Here is a 17,397-nt window from a genome sequence, read left to right on the forward strand (position 1 = left end):
GGGTGAACCAGAAGCTGATGTAGGCAGAAAATGGAACAACTTCTTAAGCTGTAGAAGGGAAGCATCCAATTTGATCAATGAGAAGATCAGAAGAAAGGGGAGCCAATGGTTGTCAGAAGTAAACAAAAAGGATAGAAAAGCAGCGAAGAAATTTTGGAAACATCTCAACTCCTTGAGTAATAAGACTAGCCTAGAGCAGAGGTTTATAGTTACAGCTCAAGGTGTTCGACTAGAGGGAGATGAGGCAATGGAGCATATAAGAACAATGATGACAGAAAAATTTAAAGAACGAAACATAGCATGTGCTCAATCAGGTGAGGATGGACTAGTCAGTGCAGTGGCTCCACTGGCACAAAGCGAGTGGGAAAGGGCAGAGAAGAGGGTTCCTAGTAGCACGTCGACAGGTCCTGATGGCATCCCAATTATGTTGATAAAGACATTGGGCCCAAAATCTAAGAAAGCATTAAGAGAGGCAGTGAGCAAAATGATAATGGACGGTAAAGCCCCTGACGGGTGGAGACTGAGCAGGATGAGCATGATATATAAGGGAAAGGGGGACAAAGCCGACATAAACAACTACCGTCCCATAACAGTGACGTCAGTGGTTTACAGGGTGGTGATGCAGATCATAAAGGACAGACTGCAGGCGTGGGTGGAGAGCGAGGAGGTGCTGGGGGAACTACAAAATGGGTTCCGAAAACAAAGAAGGTTAGAAGATAATCTGTTCTCATTGACACAGTGTATTGAAATAGCAGAAAAGGAACACAGGCCCCTATGGCTTGCCTTTCTGGATATCAAGGGAGCCTATGACAGTGTAATCCAAAAGGATTTGTGGGACATACTGGGCACTCTAGAGGTGGAAGATGGAGTAAGAAATCTTTTAAAAGATATCTATAAAAGTAACAGGGTGCTTATAAAATGGGAAAACAAGGTATCTGGGCCTATAGAGATACAGCAGGGGCTTAGGCAGGGGTGCCCTCTGTCACCTCTGTTGTTCATGCTGTATTTACAAGGATTAGAGAAAAAATTAGAGAGGAGCGGACTTGGCTTCAACCTTTCCTATTCCAAGCAGGGAGAATGGATTAAACAGTCATTACCAGGACTGATGTATGCAGATGACATTGTACTTATGGCTGACAGCAAGGAAGACTTGCAGAGATTAATGGACATCTGTGGTAAAGAGGGAGATAGCTTAGGTTTGAAGTTTAGTAAAGAAAAATCGGCAGTCATGACTTTTAATGATAATCAGGGCAGCGAGCATAGGATACAGGAGGTTACGCTGGAGGTGGTGGATAAGTACAAATATCTTGGAGTGTGGATAAACAATGGGGCTGAGTACCTAACGGAACATGAAAAATATGTGACGGCTAAAGGTAGCAGAAATGCAGCTGTGATGAAAAATAGGGCACTGTGGAATTACAATAGGTACGAAGTGGTGAGAGGGATTTGGAAAGGGGTGATGGTCCCTAGTTTGACTTTCGGCAATGCGGTCCTGTGCATGAGATCAGAGGTTCGAGCAAGGTTGGAAGTTAAGCAGCGAGGGGTAGGTAGACTGGCTCTGGGAGCACACGGAAATACACCAAATCAGGGGGTACAGGGTGACATGGGATGGACGTCATTCGAGGGCAGGGAAGCCAGCAGCAAGATAGAATTTGAGGAGCGATTGAGAGAGATGGCAGAAAAGCGGTGGGCAAGGAGAGTTTTCAGTTATTTGTACATGAGGAATGTTGATACAAAATGGAGGAAGCTGACCAGAAAACTGTCAATCAAATATTTGGACTGCAGGAGGGGTGCAAACCAGGAAACAGCGGTTAAGAAAAAGGTTAAGGAAACAGAGAGGGGTCTGTGGAAAACAGGGATGCAGACGAAATCAGCACTGAGCACATACCGAACTTTCAAGCAAGAAATTGCCAAAGAAAATATCTACGATAATTCTAGGGGAAGCTCTTTGTTGTTTGAAGCCAGGACGGGAGTATTGCGGACTAAGATGTACCGAGTCAAGTACCAAGGTATAGACACGTTGTGCTGTGCGTGTGGAGAAGAAGAGGAAACGGCTGAACACCTCATACTTTTCTGTAAAGGGCTTAACCCTATAGTGCAAGGCAACGGGGCTGATTTTTTCAAAGCATTGGGGTTTAGGGACAGTGAAGGCAAAATAGACTTTAAGCGGGTAGAAATAACCAAACAGAGGTTATCTGATTGGTGGATAAAATTAAGGCAGGGGTGAAATTTCACCCACCACAAAGTACAAATTATCTTAATAGTCATGGCTAGGTGGCGTATGTCACCGCCCGATTTAAAGGGTTCAGCCTCATCCATCCATCCATCCATCATCCATCCATATTTGAGCTATTAATGTACATATAATAACCGACAAACACAGTTACAGTGTCATTTTTTTACAAAATAAGCAGTCTATTGTTTTTATTGGACTTCTGTTATTAAAGTCCGTGCTTTGTTACTTGAATGAAGGTTTTGAGGCCTCGCTGACATGTGATCAGCGGCAGCCCACTGGTATCGATTGCAGTCCGTGCTGTTTATCGATTCAAATTGTACGGCGGGTATATTTGCGAACGGGGTGGTCGTTTCCTTTGAGCAGCATCACGCAGGTTCATTTTAATTAGATATCAATCATACCTCAGCCAGTTTATGCGTCCAACATTCGATAGCTGCTACCAAGCGAACGTGTTTAAAGACGGTGAACTTTCTCAGCTGCGGCGTTTCACTGGCGGCTGCATGCACGACTTCCGCCGTTTGTGATCTGCCGCGTCTGGCCGCGTTGCGTCTGGTTGCTCGAAAAAAAAAGTGCTGGCCAGCACGAAAATTCATCGCTGGAACCGAGCACAGTCTGCTTGAAGACTACCCACGAAAGCGGATTAACCTTGCAGCTTGTGCGCCGGTGAGTAAAAAAGCAGTGCTTCGCATTTTCAACTTTGAATTTCTTTGCGTGCGAGGCGGATAGAGCAGATTCCTGTCGTCATTTCTTAAAAGTATAAAATAGTAATAATTATAAAGTCATTGCCATTCCAAAGCAATTAAAACGAGGCTCTTGCTACTTTGCCAAGTTGCTAAAATTGCTAACATGAGTACAGCATAAATAATAAAGTTTTGGCTGTTTCTGCATAAATGATACACCGCGATAAATTCACTGCACATTAGTGACAAGTGTACTTCTGGTGATACAGTTAGATTAACTGCATTTGAGACATAACAAAATGACTGTGTTTATTACTAGTATCTGGCAGAAACAATTGTCATCTAATCGAGACTTGACTAAGCACAGCCCGCACGAGGACACCACTGAAAGAAATGCACACTCAAAACAGTGTTGTGTGTGTTTGTGTTTGTGCATTTTTCTGTCATGGAGCGTTTCGTGCACTGTTCTCTGTCATACATGAATCACAAACTCACGCACACTTCCACCATAGTAATTGAGGCTCTTTTTTCTTTCGACTCCAGCCTCCAAGACGCTGCTCATATTTGGAGTCATCGCTTTGGAGTCTATTGTCTCTGGACATAGAAGTCAACCGTGAACGTGTCTCCACTGGAAGTAACATCAAGGGCCAGAATCCTCACAGGGTATGTTTCTGAACACTTCAACTAGAACCGTGATTTTTCTTCATTTATGGGACTAACTTTTGTTTCACCATTTTTTGCTTGCATGTGTGTCATGGCTTTGTCATTTCTCTTTTCAGGAAGACGGACAAAAGAGAGATTAATGGTCTGCAAGCTGCCCACGCTAAGCCACAAGATGCTCAACCGTCACCATAATGACAACAGGTCCTCTTGAACTACGTGCCTCACTATGAAATGTTTGGAAGTTTACCAGATAGAGAGGTGTGAGCCCTATGAGGAAAACAGCAGTCTACAGTTCTGTATCATACTGAGCGGGAATGAGAAATTTGACATACAAGCTTAGTTGCTTTTAAGGGCGCTTTATGACAATCGGAGAAGTAACATGTTGAGTCCCAACTTGTTTCTTTTGCAGTCATTATAGCCATGACGACCAGAACAGAAACAATGTAGCAAGCTCCTACTTGCTAACGCACAAACTCTGTCATGTGCTCTTTGCAAATCAATTTGACGGGCATTAATTAGTACCACAAAGTATCACATGCTCCCTCACAACGATAATTTGATACATGAAAATGCAAAGAATTTTAAAATGATCAAAAGCACTTAATGCCATTTTAAGGAAATTACACTTCATGTTGACTGAAACTCTGGCAGTCACTTTTCATTTTATTTTTTGCTTAAAGTACCCTCAGGGGCACAGGCATTAAAGAGGGGAGTGGTTACAAAGTAGTAGAGTAAAACAAACAAGTGCAGTGAGTTCTTGTAACAATGATTCTCCTGATTATACAATGTTAGCTAATGTTTTGCAAAAAAAGTTTGTTACCTGTGATGGCTACGATACTTGGTGGTTCCATTTCTGAGATGTACGGGGCATGAAAGAAAGACTTCGTGTTACATGAATCAATTCCTACCTTACTGCGATCAGCGACTCAGTTTGAAATGCACTGAGGCCGCAGTATGAAGTCGTCATGAAGTGTGGTGTGACAGAAAATTTTATGAAATAGCGAAAGATGGCCGACTTTCCGGCGATTAGCTAGTGGAATGAGTGCTAGGCCAGTTTACATTGAAGTTATACTTGCGGTACGGTTATAATTAGAAATAATGAAACGGAGTAGAGTTACTGTGTACTAGTTCAAGTGAAGTAATAAGATTAACGCGACTGGCATCCCATATTGCAGATGCATATTCAAGTTTCCAGCGAATTAGTCTTGTAAAGCTGTAGTTCTAAAGTAGACAGTGCTTTGGAAAAGTTGCGCCATAAGTACCCGAGCATGTGATTAGCACTGCTAATGACGTACTCTATATTATTGGTCCAATTTAAGTTATTTGTAATGTGTACACCGAGATATTTATATGACATGACAAAATCTAAGGGAACATTAGCATGGCAAGCGCTAGGATTAGAATTAGATCTGGAAATGCGCATGATTTTACATTTGTTTACTACAAAAGGCTCATATACAGTTTGCATGAAATCAATAACTAGGCTAGTACTGCACCATAAGAGATAGCTAGAAAAGGCAAGCTCACACAACCGGCCAGCCTATTTCACACTTCACAAACTTGAGAAATCACTAAACGCAAATTTTCTTTCTCTTCAAACAGCAGATGACAAAACCTGCGCACAGTGTGCTCCCAAAAATATTTTGAAATGTACTCGCAGAATAAGTTCAGCTTAACATTCAGCTAATCAACTCTGAACGAGCAAGGGAAACCTCAGCGTGGGAACTTGTCTTCGTCTCGGCCCTCACAAATATGTTTGCTTGGTGAAACGCTGGCTCCAAGCTGAGGCTTCCCTTGCTCACCTGTTACTCAACTGAAGTGTTCATCTCCTTGCAATCTCTTTGCTGTGATTGAATACATATACCGAGATTCTTTTTCAACATGAAACCACAAATTCCATTTTCCAAGGATGTGTGAGCATTAATTGGGCTCGCTTATATGTTGATTTAGTGTCCTTGTTTATTCACACAATATTTCCAGAAGTCCTTGTAAGCACTGCTGTCTCCATAACGTTCCTTGGTTTCCTTACAAGTACTCCACTTGTGTCAAAGCCTTTGCTGCCGCACCTGAACACTATATGTGCAGCAGAAAAATATAAAGAGCAGAAAATGTGATGTAAAATTTAGCATAACGCCCCCCCTCCTCCTACACTTCGTGCCTCTCGCCAATGTGTTATGAGAGCAATGAGACATTGCAGCTCGAGCTTATCTTGCTGATAGTACATTTCTGCCGAGCAATTTTTTGTGTTCCTTCCTTTAATCTAGCTGAAATCGTCGAACGCAGAGAATATAAAACGTCAAGCAGCACTGTACGCAATACAAGTACGAGGGTAGCTACGTATAAATATCACTGTCTGAACCTTCGTTCTCCCTGCTTTACGGCACGCCGAACACGATGAGAAAACTTCGCTCGATTTCAGCTTTGGGTCCCGATAAATAGATGATTATCAGTGTTTCTGTATGCTGTAAACTCAGTGACGGACAACATTAAGTCCACCTGAGCTGTACGAAAATTGTGAGCATGTACTGCCTCATTCACCATTGACAATAAACAATGTGAGCTTACTTGTTTGAAGTGTTTTATTGCCAGTTGAGGCCTCTCGGTCACCTGGCGACATAATGAAGATATCTGTAGTCATGTTAGAGTACAGTACACACGAATACCGCCCCGAAAGCGGTAACAAAACGCCCAAAACCAGCGAGCGAGCAGCGCGACGAGCCCTACGAACCGCTACCGTAGCGGCCATATTGCTCACTGCGTAATGATGATGATATTAGTTTCGGTTCTGCCAACGCTATCTCTCGGTCGCATACTTTAGTTCACAACGCCACCGCTACGCTTATTTCCGCTGCACTGTGGAAGGTACAGTTTCCCTTCTCTAAGTTTGTATGGCTGTTCTGAGATAGCACAGCGTCGCCGTTCTTGGCGACGGAGGCGCGACCGCCTCCGCTGGAGAGGGCCTCGAGGGGGAGAAAGATGCGGCGGCGCTGTAGTCGGCCGCACTTGAAAGCGCATCAGCTGTCGCGCTGTTAGGACAACCACTTCGTCCGGCGTTTTCGGCGGGTCAAGTTTACCGCCACGACTAGCAAGGGACAAATGTTTTTGCTTCGGGTTTTTATTCTTTGCAGTTTCGTTATGCATATGGAAAGATTCAAATACTGTCGTTTGCTCGTGTTGTAGTTGTGAAATCGTCTGGTATAAAGAGACATAGCCGCAATACTTCACATTTCGCAGTGGTATTCATTGCAGTTTGCCTGGCTTATTATGGACACTGTTTTTTATCATCATCATCATCATCAGCCTATATTTATTTCCACTGCAGGACGAAGGCCTCTCCCTGTGATCTCCAATTACCCCTGTCTTGCGCTAGCGTATTCCAACTTGCGCCTGCGAATTTCCTAACCTCATCATCCCACCTGACTTTCTGCCGTCCTCGACTGCGCTTCCCTTCTCTTAACTGCGAGTCGGCCTAGTTGGAACAAATTCATTTTCTTAAGTTTCTGTGCGCAAACAAACAGGGACGAAGAAAAGGAGACACAAGGACGAGCACTTTCCACAAGGACGAGCACAAGTGCTCGTCCTTGTGTCTCCTTTTCTTCGTCCCTGTTTGTTTGCGCACAGAAACTTAAGAAAATGAATCCCTTCTCTTGGTATTCATTCTGTAACCCTAATGGTCCACCGATTATCCATCCTACGCATTACATGGCCTGCCCAGCTCCATTTCTTCCGCTTAATGTCAACTAGAATATCGTCTACCCCCGTTTGTTCTCTGATCCACACCGCTCTCTTCCTGTCTCTTAACGTTACTCCTAAGATTTTTCGTTCCATTGCTCTTTGTGCGGTCCTTAACTTGTTCTCGAGCTTCTTTGTTAACCTCCAAGTTTCTGCCCCGTATGTTAGCACCGGTAGAATGCAATGATTGTACACTTTTCTTTATACGAACGTGCAAAGCGTAAAATGAGTATTTGCGAACGATTACCGCGATTTTCGAGAGCGACTGAGCTGGATAGCCGACTGCAATATGCAGGGTGTCCGAACTATCATGCACCAAGATTTAAAAATATGCAGATGTCACGTAGCAGGACAGAACCAATGTAATGTTGTTTGCCGTCGCCTGGAGATACCCAGATTATCTTTTTTGCACTCCGCCTAATTACATAATTAGTCTCAATGAATCAAGTTCTCAAATATTACATTGAGATGTAATCTCAACGAGAAACTTGAACAGCAACATGAAAAACTCCCGAGACAGGTTTGTGTTGCTCAATACGAGCTACATAAAAGCGTTTTTTTTTTTTTTTTTTCGAGTCTGATAGAAGCCCGCGAACACACGCAAAATTGCCGCGCGACTGGCCGCTCGAGGCACTTGGTGTGTATTCGCTGGTAGAGTTATGAACAATTAATAAACAACCAAGTTGTGATATAGCACACCAATGCACTTTTATTTACACAATATGCTCGCTTTTCAGTCGACCACTGTCCAACGGCTTGGTATAATTAAGCGACTAAGCTTCATGTGTTGGTGCGACTTTCTCCGCGCTGCATCACGAGACTTGTTTAATAATAATAGAATATGAGGTTATACGAGCCAAAACGACCATCTGATTATGAGACACGCCGTAGTGGGGGACTCCGGATTGATTTGGACCACCTGGGGTTCTTTAACGTGCACCTAAATCCAAGTACACGGGTGTTCGCCCCCATCGAAATGCGGCCGCAGTGGCCAGGATTCGATCCCGCCACTTCGTGCTCAGCAGCCCAACACCGTAACCACTGAGGAACCACGGCGGGTGAGACTTGTTTACCCTTTAATATAAAAGTGGAGCAAGCGTTAGGAGCAAGCGTTGGGGTCCCCCTCGGAATTGTAACTTCAGTTTCATTGATCATGTGGACTCAATATAAAATGCGGCTCGAAGTGCAGTTCACAAACAGCTCAATCAGAGTCCAGCGGCTTGTCAAGCCCGTGGAGATTTCGCTGCCAAACAAGCCTTTGGTTCAACAAGGCTGATTCTTGGGCTAGTTGGTACGGTTTCCTCACATTGGCAAAGCCTTTAGCGCAATTAAAAAAAGACAAGGACGTGACAGAGACACAGGAGAGCGCTATCCTGTGTCTCTGTCACGTCCCTGTCTTTCTTGAATTGCGCTAAAGGCTTTGCCAATATCAGGAAGCTTTTGGTGTTCATCTTTCGGAGCCTTAAAAAGCGATAACTTGCGCTCCTGGGCTGTTCTTGCACAGCCAATTGCTCAGCCTGGCGCGTAACAGTGGTTTAACCGCCACTTGGGCGGCATCATAAACACTGACGCTGAAAAAGGCGCGAAAGAAGCGACGTTCCGCGACGACGACATCGAAAAACAACGTGCAGGCGCAGAAGCGGCGCACACTCGCTTCAAGTGCGAGCGATGACAGCGCCGCCGCTACTTTCTTCCAAGGCGGGTACGCGACGCGCAATAGGATGCGCCTCCGCTCGACCCACTGTAAAACATTCTAGTACACTGTGCTAGCGTCTCAACGAACGGTCGTCCCACCGGCGCATCCGCCGGTTTAGTTTTGGCAGCACCTCCTCTACCCACTACTCAAAGTAGAGGAGGCGCTGGCTTTGGATAGGCGAAACATCGGACGTGGTTTCGCATCTGCCATTTCCTCCTCCGAGAGCGAGTCACACGTTCAGAGCCATTGGATATGGCCGCTCATTACCATAATTCGCGCGGCTCGTCGCACCACAAATTATGGCGGAAAATCTCTGCAATGGCGGCCCAGCGCAACGTCAGGCAACGTCAAATTGACGTTTACGAAACAGCCCTTCCTGTGAAGCTGTTCACGCGATATTCCTTCAGCCAATCAAGCTGACATGCCGGCTATTTTGGAACGCCACCACATATTCGCGAAATTGCAGATGCATTGCACAGGTTTTAGCACGCTACCGTCCGCTTTCTTTTTAAAGCGCTAAAGACGCAATGTAGGTGCCAAGGACCCCCCAAAAAAGTATTAGTCGATAAAATGTGCAGCTCCACGTCACGTTTCGTCATTCTGATGAAAACGCAAAATTGCATTTTGCAAAACTTTCGTTTCCCGGCTCAAATTTCAAAACACGTGACCTCTCGACAGCCACATGGCGGATAATGGCGGCCGTGCAGCCGCCATGCGTGTTGAGCATGGAGGAAGAAAAATATAGGAGGGAGCATTACGTCACGCAGCCAGCCTTGGCAAGCGAACGATTCGTGTAGCCAGCAGTGGTGGCCCAACACGTGACCTCTTGCGTCGAGATCACGGAGAATCGAGATTTGCCGAGACGTTTGGTTACCGGTAGTTTTTATTCGGTACGCGCTCGGTCGGCAGCTGCTCATATGCAGGAAAGAAAAAAGATTGTTCCTTGCTCTGTTTTTTTTTTCTTTGGTTTTGTTTATTTCAAGAGTTTCAAATGGTTTCGAATGGGCATTGAGAAAAAAAAATCAACCGGGAGTACTAAAACCTACCGCGCACTCTGACATATCCTCCGTGCTGTGTCGTTTTTATCACGTGTTGGGCCACTACAGTTGGCGACGATCGCGTTGCGGTATGCTCCCTCCTTCTTCCTCCATGCGTGTCTAGAATAGAGCCTCCCGATAAATTCCCTTAGTTTCTCTAAGTGCCACGAGATGGCTGCACCCGCAGCGGCCTAGAGCATAGCGAGCGGCAATGCTTTGGGGTGAAGAGACGAAAATACTTATGCCACATTCTTTCCGTGCAGCTTTGTTACTGACTCCAGTTTTGTGAAGCAGCGGCTTCGTGCTCGTTTAGTTGAACGCGTAATGTATTTTGGCGGGTTATTTGAACCTCCTCAAATGATTGCAGCATTTGTTCCAGCTTCCTTGCTCATTCACTCAGTCGCTTTTGATTTGTTCCGTTGTTTTAGTGCCAAAACACCCCGGATTCCGCGGCTACATCCACTGCCACTGTTGCAGTTACGAAGCACTTGCGGCCCATCGCTGCACTTTACCCATCACCACCGGGGCAGCACTGGCGTAAAATCGCAGTCAAGGCCGCGATTTTGTAGCGATGCCTTATGACTTATCCCATGCTAGTCTTATCATCCGCCGCTCACGGCCGGCTGATCCTGTTAACGCGAGCGGACCACCACTGACAAAGCGCGATAAGCGCATTATTACCGGGAAGGCATCGCTACAAAATACCGGCCCAGCAAGCTACGACGATGCTCCTGGCGACGACACAAGGAACAGCTCGGGCCATGCGAACGGCGTGTGCGACACAAACGAGCCACGCGATGTCATTTATTTATTTATTTCACGTACTTTCATGGCCCGAAGGAGTGGAGTCGAAAACAAAAGTAATGCAGTAAAAATACAAACAAAAATATTAACAAGAATATTAACAAAAGGCATTCTGAACAAGCGGTCTTCAGGTTGGTACAGTCGGTGATGAGTGGGATTGATGCGGGAAGGCGATTTCAGTCCGTGCTTGTCCTAGGGATGAATGAGTCACTGTACCGGTTCGTACGGCACAATGGCACCCCGACTTTAAGGTTGTGGTCAGTGCGGGCCGAAATATAAGACGGAGGGGCAAGAAGAGTTTCCTTTAAAAGGGGGTTCAAATGAGAAACTTTGTGAAAAGGGGGGAATCAGAATCGATAGCAATCGATTCTGATTGCTATCGCAACGAGATCAGTTAGGTTTCTTCTCCTCCTCCAGGTATTCCAGGCAGATGATTCTTCAAAGAGTCCTCGTAGCCGTCCGGTGACACATTGCACTCAGGGAGGCCAACTTAGGAATACATGAGTTTATTGTAGGACAAAGTGGCATACACCGACTAGCGGCGGCCGATTCTCGGCTCGCTCGCTCCCCCCCCCCCCCCCCCCCCCCCCGTTTCATCTCTACACATCCGTTTAAATCCCTTGCGAATTGGGGCGGGACTCTGGTTTTAGGTCCCCTCGCTCACATTCTACCAATCAGTTCTTTTCCAAGTAGGCGTGATCATCAACAATACACACTGTACCCGCCCCCAATTTCCAGTCCGGTTTTTGGAACACACCGACCAATATCACATAAACGAACATGGCCCTCTTGCTCACACGCCTCTTGGCCCGGTGCCCCGCGAACACATAAATCGCCCCGCGAGCCACCAACCCCGGACATCGTACTCGAGCGCGGCGTTGCCGCGAGGTCTCCCGTTACATGCTCGGCGGCGTAAACTGTGTGTCTCCCACACCGCAACGGGAATGCCTGTGTTAGCCCCCGAGAACGCGCCTATATGCCGCTGAGTGACATGCGAGGCGGCTGCTTGGCCTCTCGGTATACGTACGCTTCTCCGTTAAATGTCCGTAGGCGCCGCAGTGCGCTATCCCCAGCGGTCCCCGTCTCAAAAAAACAGCGCTGTTCTAAGAACGCAAACGACGTCGGCTGTGAAAGAATAAACAACCGCGCGAGTGTCATGCTTGTGGCCCCGGGTGGCGTTCAATGCATGCAAGGCTGATTGGATCAGCCAACTTAACTAGATCGTTCGTGTATGTTTTTGTTTCTTCCGGCAAAGTTTCACCACTAGGTCCGGCTGACGCTGCGATCAGCGGCCCGGGTCGCAGGAGTGGTACTTTATCTGGGTCGCTTGTCCCCTGTGCATAGCCCGTGCTGTGTTCTATAGCGACACCGTCCGGTAAACGAAAGCGCAGCGATAACCGACGCGCAGTGCCTACCCTCTTAAATGAGACTCTCAAGATGCGTCTGCAGCGGTGAAACCCGACGTGGCAGCAAGCGCCGAAACACGCTGCCGGTTCTTCGAACGCGCCCTTCGCACCGGTGCCGCACAGCGCGGTACAACCCGGCCAGTCGGGCTGCCGGCCGCGCATGCGCGCCACTGACGCCTCAGTAATCGCCCTGGGCAGCGCAGGGGTCAGCGGCCGCACGCGCCCCGCCCCAGCGGCTCGTTCCGCCAAGGACGGGCTCGCATGTTGCAATGTGCGCCGGTGCGCTGCCTCGTGCTTCGATTGTGCTTTAATGAAGACCACAGCAGGGCTCGAGCTTTCTCCTCGACTCGGTTCGACTAGAGACCAATTTTATTTCCTCCTAAAACCGCGCTCCCCGTCACTTTCGTTAAAACTGCACAACACGAGCGAAATCGATACCAAAAAGTCCCCCAAACCGCAAACACGTGTATGTTCTACTTGCGCTTTCAGTAAAGGAAATAACTGCTGGCTGATTAGGCGAACGGCCATGTGTATCGTATCTTATCTGGCCCCAGTGACGTTATCAGCGCGGTATGACAAGTGTTGAATGCACGATTAGAACCGCTCAGTCATACGAATTTCAAAGTGTCTTGGCAACTAATCGCAATTTATTGTGTCGGGAGCCGATCCCGAATATTGCGCAATCTAACACAGCGGTAAAAATCGCACGGTGCCCGCCGTGGTTGCTCAGTGGCTATGGTGTTGGGCTGCTGAGCACGAGGTCGCGGGATCGAATCCCGGCCACGGCGGCCGCCTTTCGATGAGGGCGAAATGCGAAAACACCCGTGTACTTAGATTCAGGTGCACGTTAAAGAACCCCAGGTTGTCCAAATTTCCAGAGTCCCCCACTACGGCGTGCCTCATAATCAGATCGTAAAACCCCATAATTAATTTTAAAAATCGCACGGCTCCACCGCGACGTGGTCCCGCATTCTTCGCTCGTGGCAGCTTAGTGTCTCAGAAGACGTCGCAGACTATATACGCTGGCACTCGAGTTGTATACACACAGTGGTGCCACAAACTTTAGCAAACGCATTCCTGGATACCAACCGGGCTTGGTTCTTCATAACTGTGGCGAATTCCCGCTTTCAGCAGCGCTGTCCCGGAATGCTCTACACTGATTGTACAGAATTAGCCCGATACTTCAAATGACCATGGAATTTCTTAAAAATCGTTATGAAATTGAAACTTCACGTAACTGTCGTCGCAATTTGAGCATGTTGCTTTCCAGCACATCGAAATCTCTTTCCGACGAAAAAAAGAAAGGGAGGTCTCTGCGTACGAGGAGATTCAGACGCATAAGACGAGCACCGGTCGAAGTCATAATCGTATATTGGACTCAACTTTTACGGCCGGTGAGAGCAGCCAAACAGGACGGACGAGCACGTCACCCTTGTCTGCCCCGTGGTTTGATGACAATATCTCGCCACCGGCACTATGTTCGCAATGTTCTCAATCGCCTCAAAGCGATTCTGAAACTCGATAGTTCATGTGGGAAACAAGCAACGCAACTTGCGCGTATGGGTGCACGCACTGTCAAAAGAGGCACGCGAGAAACTGTGGTGCACCCATGCAGTCATCCCAGCGTCGGTCATCAAACAGGCCGAAAGCATCACCGGTTGTTCACGCGAACTGTCTCCGTGCCTCTCTCGACGGTCATCACCTGCGGTCGGTACACGTGTAGCGACTCCGGCTCCCGCTTGATTCCATTATTTCTTTATCATCCACCACTCCCGAACAGCCGACTGTGGTGATAACAAAATAGGCGGAGCGCTCCCCTGACGAAGCGTGCAAAAGAAACCAATTGGTATGGGATCGTCACACTTCTCACTGTTGTAGCTAGCATCACTCAATGTAGCTAGCACGTGACGTAACGAACGTGCGTAAATGGCAGGCACAGTCCCTGCTGTCCGGTTTATCGTAGCTGGCCCCGTCGATTTAATGATGAGCGATTCTAGCAGCCGCCGGGATGACATGTTCTTTTCTTTGGCGACAACGGTGGCATTGAACCGGTCGATCTTGTGATTATGTTATTATGAATGCGCAGCAATGGCGCTCGTCGTGTTATTATTGCGATTGCAATTATATGGACACTCCAAGCGCATTTCTGCCGTCGGCGTCGCCGTGAGATTGCGTATAAAGTCCAACGGCGATAAAATCGTCGCCGCGCGCCGTACGCTGTGTGTGCGAGTGAAAGCGTACGAGGGTGAGCCGGCAATCGCGGCTCAACGTAGCGCACGCGAGGGAGGAAGGCAGGTTGGAAGCGCGCGGTCTTCTTTCACGCGCGAGGCGACAGAGAGGCGTTCCGCTCTGTCGACTGCTGGTCAGAGCACGCGATGTGGGAGAAGTGTGTGCCCGGGCCTCATCTTCATCTGGGATGGGGACAAAGTGCATGCGCCGAGTGCCGGTAGCTTCGTACGCGCTGTGCTTTCGACATTTAGTTTGCGTTGAAGCTAGACGAGAGACAGCGCGAAGGTCAATTTGCCTGCTGCTGCTGCTGGCGCACTTTCTCCGGCGTTTTCACAGCGAGTTTTCGCGGTCATCGAGCGAGATGTTTACCTGTGTGCGCGTGACAACGTCCTTGTCTATTTAGTTAGTAAGCGAATGTTTACAACTTTATGCGGCCCATTAAACTACTATCCTTGCTTCGTATAGCTCTCTACTAAGTTGCTATCGCAATCAATGCTTCGCCTTTCGGGCGAAACTGCGACTTTTTTCTTGCGTCACGTTTATGGTCCTTGACGCGTCTGGAGAACTTCCTTGTTTCGCCAATATATCCTTGGTGGCAATCAGCGCATGGTTTCTCATACACGATTCCTGGGAATGATTCAACCGGTTCTTTCATATTCATTAGCTGGTTCGGGAGCTTGCTGGTCGGGATGTAGGTAATGCGCAAGTCGTGTTTTGAAAATACGCACGACAGTGCCTCGCTGATCCCTTGGCTGCACGTGCACAGATTGTCGTGTGCGAGCTTGGCGGTAAAATCGGCTTCTCGGTGCTGCACATGAAAGGACTAGGGTAGCCGTTGTGGGTTAGCTCACGGTGGATCGTCCGTAATCCCTTTTTCAGTGCATCGTCACCTGAGCAGACGCGTACGGAGCGCGTTATCAAGGACGACACTACGGACGTCGTGTGGCCGGCAGGACGACAAGAATTAAACTTGAGGGCACGACCCGTGTGCGTAGGCGTCCTGCATACTGAGAAGGAGAGAGCGCCCTCCTCCCGGCGAACCAGTATACATCCAAGAAAGGCAGCAAGTTGTCTCTCTCGTGTTCAACTGTATGTGCGCATTTTGGCTGCTCAGGTCATCCAGGAAGCGTGGGATGCCTTGCTTCTTGAAAATACAGAAGCGGTAAAAAAACTTTAGGTGCCGGGTTGAACGTGGCCAGTACCTTTTCTTCCAAGACTAGATCGGCCTGGTAACCGATATTGACGCTTCCATCGCCATGCCATGTGTTTGCTGATAAAGGCTGCCGCCATAAGAAAAACACGTGTTGCTTAAACAAAACCACAGCAGCTCCCTAAGTTCGGGGACGTCGAAGGGCGTGCGACCAGGAAGACTGCTTCTAGGGCTACGTGACCACTGCGAAATCCACTGGGACACTATAGTGAAAAGCGATGTGACGTCGTTGAACGAGACCATGGCGTCGTCTTCACTCAGTCCTTGGGCACGCTCAATCCGCGAGAAGCGCGCACGAGTATCCGCAATGGAAGCACGCGAAGGCACCTACAGAAGGATGCCATTCAACGCTACTAGATTACTTTTTGAGTTTGCAGCGGCAAAACGTGGCCCCCTTCGGGTCCCGCTCGCGAGGTGGCGCTTCGGACGCCATTGGCCCTGTCGCATCATCGTTACGAAGCTTAAACGCAATTTACGCAGCTAAGTCTGTATAAGGGGAGTCCGAGATTTTTAGCAAACGTTATTTCGAGTGTACAACTACAGAGCCACCTAGAGCGATGCTACACGGCAGAGATGTGACAGATGCCTCAGTGCTATGCAGGACTCCATTCAGCTGTGAAGATTAATCGGGTTCCTGTTCTTTTTAAATCAGTTCTATATAAGATTACGTGTTTACGGTGAGCCACGGAACATGCCGAAAATATTGAAACCTAAATAAAGCCACCGGTTTGTTCGTGAACACCCGATGCTAGGATATCGGTTGTTCGAAAGCGAGACACCGAAGCACTTCAGTGGAAGCTCGCCGTTTTTAGGGCAATAAAAAGCGCAAAACGAGGAGAAAGTGAAAACAATTTATGAAGGCCGCATGACAGTCTTATCAGCCGCCGCTCACGGCCCGCTGATAACGCGAGCGAACCGTCGCTCTAACCAAAGCGCGAAAAGGCATTATTACCGGAAAGGCATCGCTACAAAATACCGGCCTTGGATGGCTCATGGGCCGAAAAATCCGACGTCCGGCGTTATGGCACCAAAATTCATGGTGCCACCAACAAAGGTCGTGCTTTCGAGTACCTTAACTAACTGTACCTTAATTAAGATAGTTAATTAAAGCAGTCGAACCCACGACCTTTGGTGTTACTTAAGGCGTAGTTAAGACACATTTAATTAAGGCACTCGAACCCACGTCATTTGGTAGGAGTCGAACCGAAGAGTTAATTAAGACAGTTAACTACGATATAGTTAAGGGACGCGAACCCCGGACCATTGGTGGGAGTCGGACTCTCGACGATTTGCGTTAATTAAGGCAGAGTTAATTAGGGCACAGTTATTTCATCATCATCATCATCAGCCTATATTTTATGTCCACTGCAGGACGAAGGCCTCTCCCTGCGATCTCCAATTACCCCTGTCTTGCGTTAGCGTATTCCAACTTGCGCCTGCAAATTTCCTAACTTCATCATCCCATCTGGTTTTCTGCCGACCTCGACTGCGCTTCCCTTCTCTTGGTATCCATTCTGTAACCCTAATGGTCCACCGGTTATCCATCCTACGCATTACATGGCCTGCTCAGCTCCATTTCTTCCGCTTAATGTCAACTAGAATATCGGCTATCCCCGTTTGTTCTCTGATCCACACCGCTCTCTTCCTGTCTCTTAACGTTAGTCCTAAGATTTTTCGTTCCATCGCTCTTTGTGCGGTCCTTAA

At 47.8% G+C, this 17,397-nt stretch overlaps 1 protein-coding gene across 2 annotated transcripts in view; it reads right to left on the reverse strand.

The window, feature by feature from the left end:
• LOC119444262 (endothelin-converting enzyme 2-like) overlaps window positions 1-17,397 on the reverse strand; it is a 146,863-nt gene that overhangs the window by 62,940 nt on the left and 66,526 nt on the right. The gene's annotated exons all lie outside the window — the stretch shown is intronic.

Source organism: Dermacentor silvarum, chromosome 3, assembly GCF_013339745.2.
Source record: "Dermacentor silvarum isolate Dsil-2018 chromosome 3, BIME_Dsil_1.4, whole genome shotgun sequence".
NCBI classification, from domain to species: domain Eukaryota; kingdom Metazoa; phylum Arthropoda; class Arachnida; order Ixodida; family Ixodidae; genus Dermacentor; species Dermacentor silvarum.